At 44.5% G+C, this 15,788-nt stretch overlaps 1 protein-coding gene across 2 annotated transcripts in view; it reads right to left on the bottom strand.

The window, feature by feature from the left end:
• The window catches only part of IGHMBP2 (immunoglobulin mu DNA binding protein 2), an 81,638-nt gene that overhangs the window by 26,843 nt on the left and 39,007 nt on the right, over positions 1-15,788 (bottom strand). The window lies entirely within an intron of this gene.

Below are 15,788 nucleotides of genomic sequence, written 5' to 3'. Positions count from 1 at the left end.
ACCTCTAGAACCCAGAGACCCAGTCCAAATACTAACATTGTATAGATTTGTTTTGTACTCACCACTGATTCCGCTTTGTAGGTTTTTTTTTTTTTTTTTTGTAACTGTTCATTTTAAATTCACTTATAGATTCACAGACACTTACCTTCCTTCCTCCCCCCCCCCCCCGCATCCCCCTCCTGTTCTGCAATGTGATTTGTCCTTTTCATATTTGTTCATTTTTTTTAATTGTATCCTTTGGTATATATGGTTGTGACTACTTTCTTCCACTATTTGATCTGAGGAAGTGGGTCTGGCCCACGAAAGCTCATCATCTAATAAACCATCTTGTTAGTCTTTAAAGTGCTACATTGTCCTGCATTTTGCTTCATAATTCCACATGGTTCTATGACTAAGTGTCTGCCTCTCTGCTGCAATGCATTCTGACCTTGCAGCACTCTCTCAGAAACTGTCTAGGGCAGTGTTTCTTAAACATTTTAAGAATACGGAACACTAAACAATAATATTTTTTTATGTGGAACACGTAGAGTTGCCAGACGGTTTCTAAAAAAAGCGCCAGAAAAAATTTGTTGGGGGTAAAACAAAAACAAAAAAAAAGCAAAGCAAAGCACCGGAGGGGGGGGGGGGGGAAGTAACCAGAGAGACCTCAGAAGGTAGGGCTGAAATGTGGTCGCAGCCCTTTTAATTGCTGCATGTCCCAAGCAGGCTTCCATGAAAAGCAGAAAAATTTCCTTACTTAGAAAATACCCTAGGAACACCTATGACAATTTTCGGGGGGGGGGGGGGGATTACCCCCCAGCCTCCCACACACACACACAAAGAAGTAACAAAAACTAAGAAGTGGTAGCAGCACACCTGCGAGTAGTTCTCGGAACACCAGTGTTCTGCGGAACATAGTTTAATGGTCTAGGGTTACTGTATTTGGCACAGGGACTTTATGCCTTGTGCTTCTACAGTGCCTAGTGCCATGGGCTTCTGGCCCATAACAGGTCTTCCAGATGCTACGACAGCCACTGTTGTTGTAATTTAGCAGTGTTAACTCCATAAGCCATTGCCTGAGCTGTTTAAACTCCTAAGGAGTGTGCAATCCAAAAAGGGAAAAGATCGTTTAGAAAACATTGCACTAAATGAAACAATAATGCCATGTCCTCTTTCGTAGCAGTCTGATCCTCTTATGTAAACCTTGCAATTTCTAACATAAAATGAGAGAGAGCAGATTAATTTTGCTGATTTAACCTCCTGCAAAGGAGAAGACTCAGGGAGACTTCCTTGATGAGGAAAGGGTCTACAGTGAAATATGAACAGATCATCCTTCTGGCCTTCTCACATATTTATTCCTTTATCAGAAGAACCCTCCTTGAAACTAAAAGGGTCACATATGTAAGTCAAAACCTTTGCATGAGCAATGCAAGCAATGGACAGAGGTTCTGTTGCCAGGTGTTCATTTAGGAACAAATGGAATGATTGGGCCCAATTACTCTTCCCTTCTGGTAGCAGAAATGAATGGAGAAGTAGTCACTGCCTGAGCCCTCATCTTCCCCTCTGCCCTGCTGCAGTCCTGAAAATTGTTAGCTCAGCCCTGAAGCAAGCAGGAAGAGAAGCAGTAGTGACTGAACAATAAACACAGAAGAAAACCTGTGGTGAGTGATGCACGGAAAGCAGAATCAAGGTGGGTAGACTGATTTCAGTAGACTCCACTATTGATTGCTTTGGGCCTAACGATAGTTGGGCCAATTAACTCTGAGTGAGAAGTAAAAGGCATAATTATCACCTGGGAGAAGTGTGATAATCCCCTCCCCCCACCCGCTGGGGTCATTTGAATCAAGTCATTCATTGTCTACAGAGTGTTGGGTTTAATTGTGATATATGTCAGAGCTTGGCTACCCTTGAAAATGTACGGAAATAGTTAGTGCAGGATAATTATTTCAGCATAATAAGCACCTGCTGTATGGATACTCTTATTTGGGAATGAGACTGCCCAGCCTAGTTGTTCTGGAACAGTTATTCTGGCCCCGAAGAGCTAATTTGGTTAACTGCAGCCAAACCCTTACAACTGGTGGTGTCCAACCAGTTCTGAAGCTGTCGCCACTACAATGGCTACTTCTATAGTGAACTAGCCACACACAACCAGTCAAATAGCCACCTCGTTCAAGCCAAATAGCCCAGGCCTGGGCAATATACATCCTGCAGGCTGCATCTAGGCCACCAAGCCACTGGATCTGGCCTGCAGATGCTGTGGAGAGCCCCAGGCAGGCCCCTGCTTGCTTCGCCCTCCCGCATGCTGCTCAGAAACGTGGCTGTGGGGCAGTTTCACTTTAAAAACTGAGCCCAAAGGGGAGGAGGGAAGGCTTTAGGATCTGCTCTGCCCTCAGCTTAATCCCACCAGACAGCTTCTGGCCACATACTGGCCAATGGGAGCTGCTTGATTCAGTAACAGGCAGCCACGGAGCACAAGGGGCTCCTAGTTATTCACAGAGCACATGGCTGCAGCCTGTGAGGGGATGGGGCAGGTAGGGAGGCTAATTCAGGAACGGGCTGCTGGCTGGTAAGTCTCCTGTCCAGAGTTTGCCTCTGGCACTCCAGCCCCTTCCATCTCCAACCCTCTGCCCCCCCTGCTCCACATACCCAAATCCTCTGCCCCACTCCTGCTCCCATGCCCCCTCCCAGATCTGGCACACCAGTCTCCTGCCCCAGATAAGTCCCCTCCTGCCCTTGTTCGCAACCCAAGCCCCTGCATCTCTTCTGTATCCCAATTCCCTGCCATAGGTCACAATCCAACCCCATGTACCCCAGTCTAGTGCCCCAGGTCACAACTGCCTCCTCCTCCCAAACTCCCTCCCTTACCCCAAGCTCTGTTCTGCACCTCCCTGCTCCATCCCAGACTCCACATCTCTTCCATTAATATCATGGAAGAGTGTGGCCCTCAACCACTTTCCAAATTCTTGAGAGGGCCCCCCCCGTCAAAAATTATTGCCCACCCCTGAACTAACCACATTCATCTGGCCAAATTGCCACATGTGGCTGGTTGCTAGCGTGTTGGACACCACGGATCTACACACAGTGATTTTAGTGCTCATGAAGTGCCTGATTCTGACTGACACAAAGGCCCTTTGCCTTGCTCTGGCAGGGTCAAGGAGTTGTAATGTCAATCAGAATAAGGCCTCAGAGTCTGCAGTTTATCCACCTAACAAGCCTAGCAATAGGAATTCAAGCTTTTCCACTTGGATGAGCCAATCTACTCCATCTTACCCTTGGCAGAGTCATCTCCGGAAGTGACAGGCTGCTTTGTTCCATTCACATTCAGTTCTTACAGTCTCTCATGGCTCTAACGACAAAGGCAATCAGCAGTACTAACTGTGAAGTGAATACCTAGAAACTGGACTGCAGCCAACTTACTTCACACCAGTCACCAGAGAGCCATCAGCTAGGAGTAACTTTTGAGCTTGTTACCAACACCCTTGGCCTCCCAGCCCTCTGAATATCTGCCAATGCTAATGAAAAACAATCCACTTATTAAGACATGGGCACTAGGTTTATGTTAGGCAAGCAGCTGGCTGCATTTGTTAGGTCAGGCAAATGAAGAGTGAGTCACATTGGTTCAGGAGATCTGGCACTCTGCTCCAGCTGAGCGATCATATGAATGTCCATCAAGCCCAGTGTCGTCTCTTCCAACAGTGGCCAGTGCCAGGCGCCCCAGAGGGAATGAACAGAACAGGTAACCATAAAGGGTACGTCTAGACTACAGAGTTTTGTCGACAGATTCTGTCGACAAAGCTTCTGTCGACAAAGAGCGTCTATACTACATTCAGTTCTGTCGACAAAGCAAGTTGCTTTGTCGACATGGCAGTGTAGACGCAAGGACAGTTTACGTGCAATAACACCTTCTGTCGACAGAAGGCGTTATGCCTCGTAAAATGAGGTTTACCAGCGTCAACAAAACTGCTGAGTTCTGTCGACGTTATGTCGACAGAACTCAGCGGTAGTGTAGACGCAGGTATAGAGGCATTAAGATTTATATAGCGGCATTAAGATATTCTCTATATTATTCTGTCCCTTTTTTAACAATTCCTAACATTCTGTATCCCTTTTTAATGATTCTTAACATAGTTTGCTTTTTTGACTGCCGCTGCACATTGAGTGGATATTTTCAGAGAACTATCCACAAAGATCTCTCTCTCAAGCAGTAATAGCTAATTTAGTCACCATAAGTTCGTACATACACTTAGGATTTCGCAATATGCATTACTTTGCATTTATCAACATTTAAATTCATCTCACTGGATGTAACAAATTAACAGATTAGAGTCTTTCCAAACAAAAAGGAGCTTTTCCCCTCACTCAGTTGAAAAATTCCTTACAAATCTAATAAGCAAACCAAGGATCACATTTAAAGAAGACCCCATGGTGTATTTGCAATAAAAGCTCTCCCTTTAATACCAGGAAAGAAATGTTCTACAGCTTTACTTTTAAAGACCTCTCATAAAATGTGAGCGAAGTATCAGAACTTGCCCTATGCTCCGAAATACAATCCCTCTCGTTATATTAAAAGCTGTTTCCGAGGTCCTGTAACTCCACTGGGGAGCCAGAATTGGGCTGCAAGGGCAGAACTGCAGGGATGGAGAAATTCAAGCTCGTGAAAATGAGTCTGTAGGGTGGGGTGTAACTGTAGCCAAGGTAGCTGGCCTGTGTGCTTCTGGGGTGTATATATTCCGTGTGCCTGTGTCTGGGGATTGGGGTGATGAATAATTAGGATATTAAGCCACTTAGAAATCTTTCATGCGTTAGTACAATTTGTTCTTATTTCCCCATCCACTTCATTTCTCCAGTTGTTGGGTTCCACGCCAAAAAAGTCATTAAACATGGTGTGATGAGGCAGATAGCCTCACGCTGGCCATGAGAAGGTTAAAAAGAGCCCACAACAAATGCCAGGAGTGGAGTGAGCAGTTAAAAGGAGGTGACCTAGCCACATTCAGGGCTGAGCAGGAAGGAGAGCAGAGCTCTGCTGCTAATGTGAGAAAAGACTAATTAGCACAAAGAGACTGAGCTAGTTTATTGGCTGGACAAGCCTCATGCTAGAAGGGACAACCAGCCTCCGGGGAACGGGTGGAGATAAGGAATGTGTGAAGACAAGCCCTGAGCAGAAGGGCAGCAGGCCCACCAAAGGCTCATTAGACTACCCTGTTTGGAGTATTTTGTTCTTGGTTTTCTCTGAACCAGAACACACTGAAAGGGGCGGGACTGAAGTGCACTTTGGCCACAGGGCTAAAGCATCGCTACCTTGAACCTCGAAGGGCCAGTGACCCACGAGCAGAGTCCTGCAGCTGCTTGAATCATGTCCTGATGAGTCATGCGGGGATGCTACAGAGACAAAGCCAGGCACACACGGAGTTAAGGTTATAAGCATCAATTATTTAAGACAAAAAGTCTTTAGGGGGAAAAGTAGTTCTCTCGAAACACACACAGACAGTCAAAGTTAAGGTCCCGCCTAAAAACTAGGATGTCAGGATATACACAGTTGAAGTCACCAACCAATGGAACTCTTTATGTGCCCTGCCAACTTGAATTCCTCATACCTTGCCTATAACATATTAGGATGCAGAACTTTTAAGATCCCATTTTACTTGCAAAATTTCCCTGCCGAATCAAGCTTGGGGTTAAAACATCTTCAACAGCTGTTCTATGAAAATAGGGCCCCATTAAGATGTCTCAAGCTCAGCACAAAATCGACTTCATTGTCTTGGTCTTTTGACTGCTCAGTGGCTCATAGGTAATGGGGAAATCCTTGAGAGCATGGCTATCCTATGACAAATAGCTTTATATGGTCACTTTACTGAAAGCAATCTCATTTTTAAATTGCATCTTTAATCCGATCCCCACTAATTTATCAACACCAGTCTGTTAACCACACACCATGTCACATATCATATCCCCATAAAGGAATTTAATAAAGGAACTAAATGCTACAGGGGACACTTCAAAATGTTTAGATGAGATGAGTTTAAGATTGATGCTTTAGGCTGATGCAGGCTGTGTCGGGCTTTCACTGAACTTTTCATGAAGCCTTACTAAAGATATTCGCTGTGGCTCTGTTGGTCAGTAGATTTAAAGGGCTAGAGACAGAAGCCCTTCTAGAAAGTGACACTCTTCTTGATTGAAGATGAAATTATTTCGTATTCGGAACAGTTCCTTAGTAAAAGACCAGGAATTTGCTGCCTTATGCTCCTCCTGCCTCCAGTTTTCAAAGCACAAACAAGAAGTGAACACAGCACTTGGGAAGTGCCAGAACACAAGCACTGGAAGTACCTAAAGCACCAACAACTTTTTGGCCCCTTAAAAAAGTGCTGGACCAGAGACCCAGCACGACTCCAGCACTGCTGAGGACATTTCTTCCAGCTGAGTTTCCCCATGAAGATGGTGTAAAACCCCAAAGCTATGGAATGGATCGTGACTCAGATAACTCAGTCACCATCCATAACCGATTGGCTAGCAGATTGTTTAGAAAAGCAATGCTGTCCTGCTGTCAGAACATTATTTGGGGAGGGAAGGAATACAACATGCAAGCCAAGTGGCCTAGAGGATGACAGGCATATGCTTTATTAGTTCCATTTTTTGAAAAATACATAAAAACCATGTCCCCCAGCCCCAGGCATTTGTACTTACTTTTATTTTCCTCATTCTGTTAAATGTCACTTTTTATCATCACTTGATTTTTAAGACCATCCTTGCCTTAATTGCACTTGGAAGCCAATCAGAAGCCATGGAAATCTCTGAAGTGCACACACGTGACTAACAGAAGCAAACACTGTCAGGGCAGCTTTTGATTTGTATTCAAAAGGACCCCTCAGAGTGCATTAGAGCAAATGAATTGGTAGATACAAAATTGTGCAGATACAAAATTATCAGCATCAGCAAAAATTATCCAATGATAGCTGCAAATCTGCAGGGTTCTAGATACAAAATTTGTATCTGCGTCCGCCAAAATGAGCAATGGATATCCGCACATGCAGATACCCGTGGACATAAAGCAGCTATCCAAGGGATTCGCAGGGCTTTCCAAATTGGGAGGGCACAAAAGCAGGCATAACTTTATCAAGGTCAGAGGGAAATAGTGATATTGCTGTGCTGCAACAAACACTGATGAGGAGAAAAAGGGGCATCTACTGATCCATTCTTTAGCTGTTGGAAGTACCATCTTGAGGTTAAGACATAGAAATAAGGCCATAACTACTCATACTATTCTGGTAACAGAAGTGCCAATGAATACTGTTCAGAGGAGGAAGACTATGGAGCCAAATCTCAGCTCTGAAGCCCTAAGGTTTATAATCGGAGTCTACTCAATTGTCCCCTACCAAATCAACTGTTTAAATTATCCTTAATTTCCTGACCTTTCCTGCTATGTGATTTTTCTGGAGCTGCTCAATATGTACGCTAGCCCATCCCAGAATAGGGTGATGGGATATAGCTTGTACAAGCCTCAGGTATCTTGTTCTTCTGGGCGACAGCGTTTTGTGAATGGTAGAGGCTCAAGGTTCAGAAATTCCAAAGGGGCCACCGCTGCCTGCTGCTGTTCTTTCACAAGAAAGCCCTCCTCAGCCAGCACTTGACAGTTCTTTATTGAGCCATTTGTGTCTTTCATAGCAAAGGAAGGGTCTAACTCCACCCCCAGATGCCCAGCCGCATTAAGGGCTGGCCACAAAAGGGATCATTAGTCCTTCCAGGAATAAATAAAATTATTGAATTTACATTTACATTTTAAAAAGCCATGCTACTTGGGGCACCAGAAAAGAAGACACTACGGTACTATGATCTGTAAAACGATGTACCATTAAAAGCTTTATCCAGTATGTTTTCATTCTCTGCCTATTTTTGTAAGCATGGTCTTGTCACTAAGACACAGCACAGGGAGTCAAGAGAGATGGATTCAGTTCCTAGTTTAGCGCCTGACTCTCACTGAGGCCAGGTCTAAACTAGGGGATAAATTCAAATTAAGATACACAACTTCAACTATGATAATTTATTCAAACATTGGCGCCATCCCCACAGCTGGAAGTCAAGGGAAGGAATTCTCCCGTCAATGTCCTTTATTTCTCGTAAAGAGTAGGAGTACCGGCACCAATGCAAGGGCCCTCAGCATTCGATTTAACTGGTCTTTACTAGACCTGCTAAATTGAATGCGAGAAGATCAACCTATGGAGCCCGTTCCACGGGTAAGTACAGACGTGGCCTGAGCAAGCCTCGTGTTATCACTTAACCTCTCTGGGCCTTGGCTTTGCATTTGCATATGCAAAGAGGTCTTAACTCACTAACTCATCAGTCTGTAAAATTCTTTGGCACACTTTGCAGAACTACAACAATATCCATGCAACAGGATTAGATCTCTCATGGTATCCTCAGTTTTCATGCATTTGGCATTTTGTCTTGCATTGTGCTGAATCATTAAGAGATTTCTGAAACTGCTACGAAGGCAGGCAGGCACGCTGTTTAATGTGCTGTAATTATTCCTTCCATCATAGTCATTTTCCTCTGAAATCCCTGCAGGAACAAGGTGTGCAACAGCAATAAAATACACTTGCTGTTTGAATCTGTCATGGCTAGCCACAGTTAGGGCCCAATATTTGGTGTTCAGTGATTAAATTAAAGTAAATCTGTTAGGATGCCAATTATGAATGCATCATGTAACTGAGCAGGAAGACTGCTGCTGGGACACCCCAATGATTCCAAGGAAGCTCAGTGGTAGAAAGATGCAGATTGAATTATGACAAACAATTAGAAGAGCTATGTATGTCTCAGTTTATCCAAGCAGCTCCAGGGGGTAGGTATATGATAATTATCTGCAAATATTTGAAGAGCGTAATGAGGAGTAATGGAGTGGAATGAAATGAAAAAGCAAGCAGTTAGGAAGATCACCAAGAAGTGTCCAGACAATGAGTTGCATTATGGCTCACATCTAAAGTCCACTGAAGTCAATGGGACTCTTTTTACATCGATTGTAGTGGGCTTTGGAACAAGCCCTAAATTGGGAAATAGTTTCATAGGATGTTGTAGGACTGGCAGAGTTTCAGATACTTAGGACTAGACTGATTCTCAAGAACATAACACTTAAGGGACAGTGAACTATTATGTAAACTCAGAAGCAGCATGGGGAGGGAAATAGTCACATTCCCCCTCCATGTTCCCTAAGGGTAATAATTTGGTGGGCTATCCCTGCAGCAAATGACTACCTATTTCTAAGCCAACTAACTCTACTGGCTGGCATGTTGGGGGTGGCAGAAGGAGAGACAAAAGATTTTACCCATTTCCCTTTTGGTCTTCTACATCCAGAGCCAAAGTCCAGGTAACACACACCATGGCATAAGAGGTCTGATCTCCAACAGAGTCAAAAATCTAGCTCTAAAATTTCAACTGGAGAAAGCACTAGGCTATGTACTGTATAGTTTGGTAGGGAGATGAAGTAGATGACAACAGCTGTAATGATATCCATTGCCCCTGTGTGCTATATAGTGTTCCAGAGAAGAAATGGTCCCTGATAAGCAATAGAGACAGAGCTGGAACATGAAGGCTGCGTCTACGCTGGCATGATTTAGCGCAAATACTTTTAACTGAAAAGTTTTTCCGTTAAAAGTATTTGCGCAAGAGAGCATCTATACTGGCATGTGACTTTGCGCAAAAGATTTGCTTTTGCGCAAAAGCATCCGTGCCAGTGTAGACGCTCTCTTGTGCAAGAAAGCTCCAATGGCCATTTTAGCCATTGGGCTTTCTTGCGCAAGAAATTAACGTTGCTGTCTATACTGGCCCTCTTGCGCAGTCCCTGAGCGGGAGCGTCAGAGTATTTGTGCAAGAAGCACTGATTTTATACATTACAACATCAGTGTTCTTGTGCAAATACTCACAGCCAGTGTAGACAGGCGGCAAGATTTTGCGCAAAAGAGGTGGCTTTTGCGCAAAATCTCGCCAATGTAGACACAGCCAAACTTTGTGGAAGCCTATTTGCTTGTGTCTATAGCTACAGAGGTTTCATTTAATGAAGGTTTCCTGCTTAAGTGGGGCTGATTCCACACATTATGACAACAATCTGCTATATATATGATGTCCTTCCATAGGAACTGTGGAGCTTTTAGGTGTGAAAACCATACAAACAATATTCCTGGTATTAAGGCTTATTTGTACTGCAAGGCATAATACCCTGGGTCACGATGCTTACATATTTTATTAAGCCTACATTTCTACTTACGTATCACAATTAAAACCTGTACCTTGTAAATCTGATCCTACAGGTAACTCCACTGTGCAAAGTACTGCACAGCTGTCATGTTCTTCCTGTGGCTAGAACTACTGGGCCACTCAGGTCAAGGCAAATTTCCCTTTCTTGAGAATCAGTGTTCCGCTCAAATCTTGGCATTGTTTGCAAAGCAATTAAGTCTACAGGCTGCTAGACACCATTTCAATATACTAAAATGAGATGTAGAAATGATGCAAAGAATCTTGTGTTAACAAAAATACTGTTTTTACTGAAGATATAATTGTGTCACGCTGAATACTTCATTTAAATGCCTTCTAAATCCTTTGAAATGTTCTACCACTACTGATTAAAAACCCACCTCTATCAGCATTTGTTTGTAAAGGATAAAGACGTGGGTAAAGTCCAGTAGCTATATTGGATTAGCAGACAAAGATTGGATTGATAACCCTCCTACTTAAATACAAAAGCTAATACATTCTGAGCACAATTCTATTATTGTGAAGTCTGATGAAAAGAAGCTGTTTAAAACAACTGATTTATTTTTCAAATCTACTAGAAAAATAAATTAGTTCTTTCCCTTTGTAAATCTGATCCTCCAAGTAGGCTGAAGTTAATGTGACTCCTTTCACCAGGGACTGTATTCCTACATGCAAGTGTAAGCTCACTGTTGGTATCCTGCCTGAATGGCTAGGGGTTGCTGACCTACATAGTACTGCTGATACCTTTAACAATGATTTTGTTTATTACAGTAAGCTCCTGGATGCATAATTTACAGGTAACTTGAGAGATGTAAAACTGTTAACAATGATTATTTAGAGACACATTCTCTCTGCTCTGTTTTATTTTAAATCTATTAAATTTAAAGAGGGACACTGGGTACCACAGCATCCAAACAGTGCTAAAACTTCTGATTCACAGGATTTGGAGATTGGTCCAGAAAAAGCTAATTTAACTACAGATTTTACTGCAGAGTTGTTTACAAGGATGCCATCAAGGTTAAAAATCAGATATTTGGCTTCCACCCATCCCATCCCTTCCTTTTCTTATTTTTGCAGAGTCTAACTATTTGTATTGTAACAGCTTTAAAAAAAATGTATGAAGCTGCTACAAAACTCTCTTAAAATATAAGTTAACAGCTTGGCTCTTGGAGACTTTGTAACAACTAATTAGCAAAATAGCACAACTGATGGAGTGGGAAAAAAATTAAACACCATAACATGTAAACATAGGGCCAGGAAGGGGGGAAATGGTGAAAATCGTGAGGGATTCATTGCAAAGTTAAATGAAAACTCAAAGCAGAGGGAGAAATACATTAAGACAAGAGAGCAAATACAAATTTCCAAGGGCATTTGTAAATAGAGTCTTGATGAGGTGGAAAGATGGCTTCTGTCATATAAAGAAAGCTTGAGAAGGCTCTTGGCACAGGCAGTTATGAAACTGCGGGTAGGTCTACACTAGAGTTTTTCCGAAAAAGCTTCAATTACGTCCACACTGCAATTGCGTTCTTCTGAAAGAAAATAAAAAGAACAGAAGGGTTTACTGACATTGGTAATCCTCATTCTACGAGGAAGAAGCCTTTTTCCAAAGGAGCTCTTTTGGAAAAAGGCTTGTGTGGACGGGGAAGAGGGAGTTCTTTCGAAAGAAGAGGAAAGAGGAAAAAATACGGGTGCACTGGTGGCCACTCCATCCATAGTAATCACAGCTGAAATGCGAGATAGCGCCCATTCAGAATGAATGCTCTCTTTCGAAAAAGCAGATCACTTTTTCAATGCGCTTTGGCAGTGTGGATGCACTCATTCAGAAGAAGTTTTTTTTGGAAGAACTCTTCCGAAAAAGCTTCTTCCGAAAGAAGCCTGCAGTCTAGACATAGCCTGTGGAAAAGAAATAGAGAGGAAGTCACTGAAGCTCAGGGATGAGAGAGGGGGAACTGAGGCTATGTTTAAACTGGGAAGGTTTGGCAACAAAAGTGCTGTCGACATGCAAAAGTTGCCAAAAGTGAAAACTGTTCAAAGCAGTTTTTCTGCCTCCCATTATCAACATTTCATGGCCACATAGCTAGCAACTTATCGATACATAGTGCAAAACAATGGGGGTTAGCACCCCAGAGTACAGTGTTGTGGGAAGGCAGAGCAGATCCCTGCACTTCTTGGGATTCCCTCGTAGCTCTGTGAGCTCTCTGTGCTGAAGAATATCAAAGCAGCACAGCTGTCTGTACAGTCCTTCCCCTGAAGCAGCAGCAGTCTGCCTGCCGCTGTGTTCCTAGTGCAGGGCAGAACAGGAGCATTCCAATAATTTGTTTTTTGTTTGTTCTCCAAATGGAGCAGCTCACTCAGCTGGAGTTTTAAAAGGGGAGACAGTGCATGCCAGCAGGGCAGCAGAGATCACAAAACACTGAGCGCAGCCATCAGGGCAGGCATTGTAGGATATTGGCAGAAGCCAATTCTCTCAACAAAACAAACAGCAGAGTCTACATTGGCTCTCTGTCGACAATAAAGGCAGGGGAAAAGACAAAAGTCTCTCGCAGGGCTGGAAGTGTCTCGTCACACAAAAGTTGCATTGTAGTGTAAATGCTCTCTCTGTTTTGTCACCAAAAGGCAGTTTTAGGTGACACAATTTGCCAGCGTAAACAAGGCTTGAGAGATGTAAGATCCAAGGAACTGATAAGAGCAAAGTGAACAGCACAGATACAAAACTTAGGGAATACTCCAAAACATAGGGCCAGGAAGGGGAAAGGCTTTACCCCAGCTGAAAGGAACCCATCACTTGAAAGGCTTTATCTTGTGTCCTTCAAGTAACCTTATTACTTTTTCATCTAAGCCAGCCATAGGGAAGATATAAGACAGGGAGTAAAATGTTGCATCTAGGAGAGGATCCTTACCTTCCGCGATGTACAATATGAAAATATTGGAGAACTAATCATCCACTGGGTGAGGCAGTCTTGTCTAGTGGCTCGGGCTGAAAGTCTGGAGGTTTAGGTTCTAATCTGGGCTTTGCCTGCTGTGTTTGTACTGAAACCAGTGCATGAGAAACAACACAGCTATATATAGCAGGGTACCTGCACACCATAAGTGCAGGGTGAAATGTGAAACTGAAGCACCTTTAAACTCGCCAAACCTCCCAGGTATGTTTGTTTCAGTTTCGCATCTTGAAAAGTAGTTTTAAAGATTTTCAGCTGATGTAAATCATTATACTTCCATGGACGTCAAAGGAAATATGGCAACTTACACCAGCTGAGCATCATACCCATTCATTCAGAGTGCAATTGGTTGGTCATTTCTTCTTTGGAAGTTGATAATTTGGGCCAAATTATTTAAACAAGTACGGAGGGGGGGGGGGGGGGGGGGGTTGAAAATCTCCAAACAATGCAGCTCTGACCTGTAAAACAAACTCCCCATGTCACCAGGCTTTGTAGTCTGAGCAGAATTCTGCTATCTATAAAAAAGAGCACCATACAATTCAAATCATGATAGTTACACGAGCTGCAGTTTTTCAGACTGGGTTTAATACTAATAGGTAGCACTTATACAGAGCTTCAAAATGTAACAGAAAACTGGAAGGGGGAGTAGTCAGTGGGACTACTCAGCCATGTAACTGCTCATGGTTGGGAGTGAGCAGCTCATTATCTGGCCTATACAGAATGACTCCTGCTCATATTCCTCTGGTGTACTCATGCACCCTTAACTTCATTTCACAGAGGGGGAAACTGAGGCACAGAGGCAAAAAAAAGATTTGGCCAACAAGCTCACAAAGCCAGACAACAGCAAAAGCTGAGAGCAGAGTTCAGACATTCCAGCCAAGCTTCCCAGTTGCACACTAACTCGTTTTGTCAAGATCTGATTACAAGGCTAGGGCAGGGAGATCAGAGCCTCTCAAGATTTATGTTCAAATTAGAACCTATTGCTCCAAGATGATGGATTGCTTTGCCCTTATTTATAACTAACGCATTTACTCGGCATTGCTTGGGCCCTTAGGGAGGGGCTCAGGGCAGAGGGCTGGGATTGTGGGGGATACAGGAGTCAGGATGGGGTAGTGGTGGTGAGGAGGCTGTGTGCATGTGTGTTGGGAGGGACAGGCAAGGAGCATGGGGAGGGAAGCCAGCCCCCACCCTGAAAATCATATAGGGTATGTCTACACTACAAAGTTAATTCGAACTAACAGACGTTAGTTAGAATTAACTTTGATAGGTGCTACACAAGCGCTCCGCTAGTTCGAACTTAATTCGAACTAGCGGAGCGCTTAATTCGAACTTAATTCGAACTAAGCCTAGTTCGAACTTACTAGTTCGAATTAGGGGTGTGTAGCCCCTTAATTCGAACTAGTGGGAGGCTAGCTTTCCCTGGTGGCCACTCTGGCCAAAGCAGGGAAACTCTTCTGCCCCCCTCTCGGCCCCGGACCCTTAAAGGGGCACGGGCTGGCTACGGTGGCAGGTGCAAGCCTGCCAGCAGAGCCTGCACCTGGCATGGCTCGAGCCAGCCCCCCGATGCCCCCCAGCCCTCCCCCTCTTCCCGGGACCAGGCTGGCGGCTCCCGGTAGCTTTCCCGGGACCGCAAGAGTCGGGCACCCGCCTGGTCTAGTGCGGACATTGTGGACGTCGTCCACAATCTCCGTACTAGGCACAGGAAAGTGGCCGGCTAGGGCAGGAGAGCTGCCAGCCTGGCCACCCAGGAGCAGGTGTGCATGAAAATCAAGGGGGTCCACTGAGACCCCCGACCCTGAGCCCGGAGCTTACAATGGCCGTACTGGATCAGACCAAAGGTCCATCTAGCCCAGTAGCCTGTCTGCCGACAGCAGCCAACCCTAAGGACCCTGGAGGGGATGGACCGAAGACAGTGACCAAGCCATTTGTCTCGTGCCATCCCTCTCCAGCCTTCCACAAACTTTGGGCAGGGACACCACTCCTACCCCCTGGCTAATACCACTCCATGGACCCAACCTCCATGACTTGATCTCACTTCTCTTTAAACTCACTTGTTCCAGTTCTAGCCTTCACAGCCTCCTGCAGCAGGAGTTCCACAGGTTGACTCTTTGCTTTGTGAAGAACAACTTTCTGTTACTAGTTTGAAGCCTGCTACCCATTCCTTTCCTTTGGTGTTCTCTAGTCCTTCTATTATGGGAACTAATGAAGAACTTTTCTGTATGCACCCTCTCCACCCAACTCCTGCTTTTATAGACCTCTATCATATCCCCCCTCCATCTCCTCTTTTCTAAACTGAAAAGTCCCAATCTCTTTAGCCTCTCTTCATACGGGACCTGTTCCAAACCCCTCATCATTGTAGTTGCCCTCCCCTCTCCCACCCTCTCTCTTCCCCTCTCCCACCTCCTTTTCCCAGTCTCCCCCAGGTTTGATCAATAAAGAGAGATTCTATTTTTGAACACAATTGTCCTTTATTTTGTACATCAGGAAGGGGGGCTAGGGAGGGGTAAGTGGAAGGAGGTGAGGGAGGAATGGGGTACGAGCTCCCGATGGGGAGGACTGGGGTGGCTCTGCGGGCTTCTGGGGGTGGAAGCTCTCCTGCAGCCCCCCAATTGCTCCCTCTCCTCAGATGGC

The sequence above is a fragment of the Pelodiscus sinensis genome, chromosome 5, assembly GCF_052426305.1.
Source record: "Pelodiscus sinensis isolate ZL-2025 chromosome 5, ASM5242630v1, whole genome shotgun sequence".
Taxonomy (NCBI): domain Eukaryota; kingdom Metazoa; phylum Chordata; order Testudines; family Trionychidae; genus Pelodiscus; species Pelodiscus sinensis.
The sequence above is the reverse complement of the archived record's forward strand: the minus strand, read 5'-3'. Positions and strand labels throughout refer to the sequence as shown.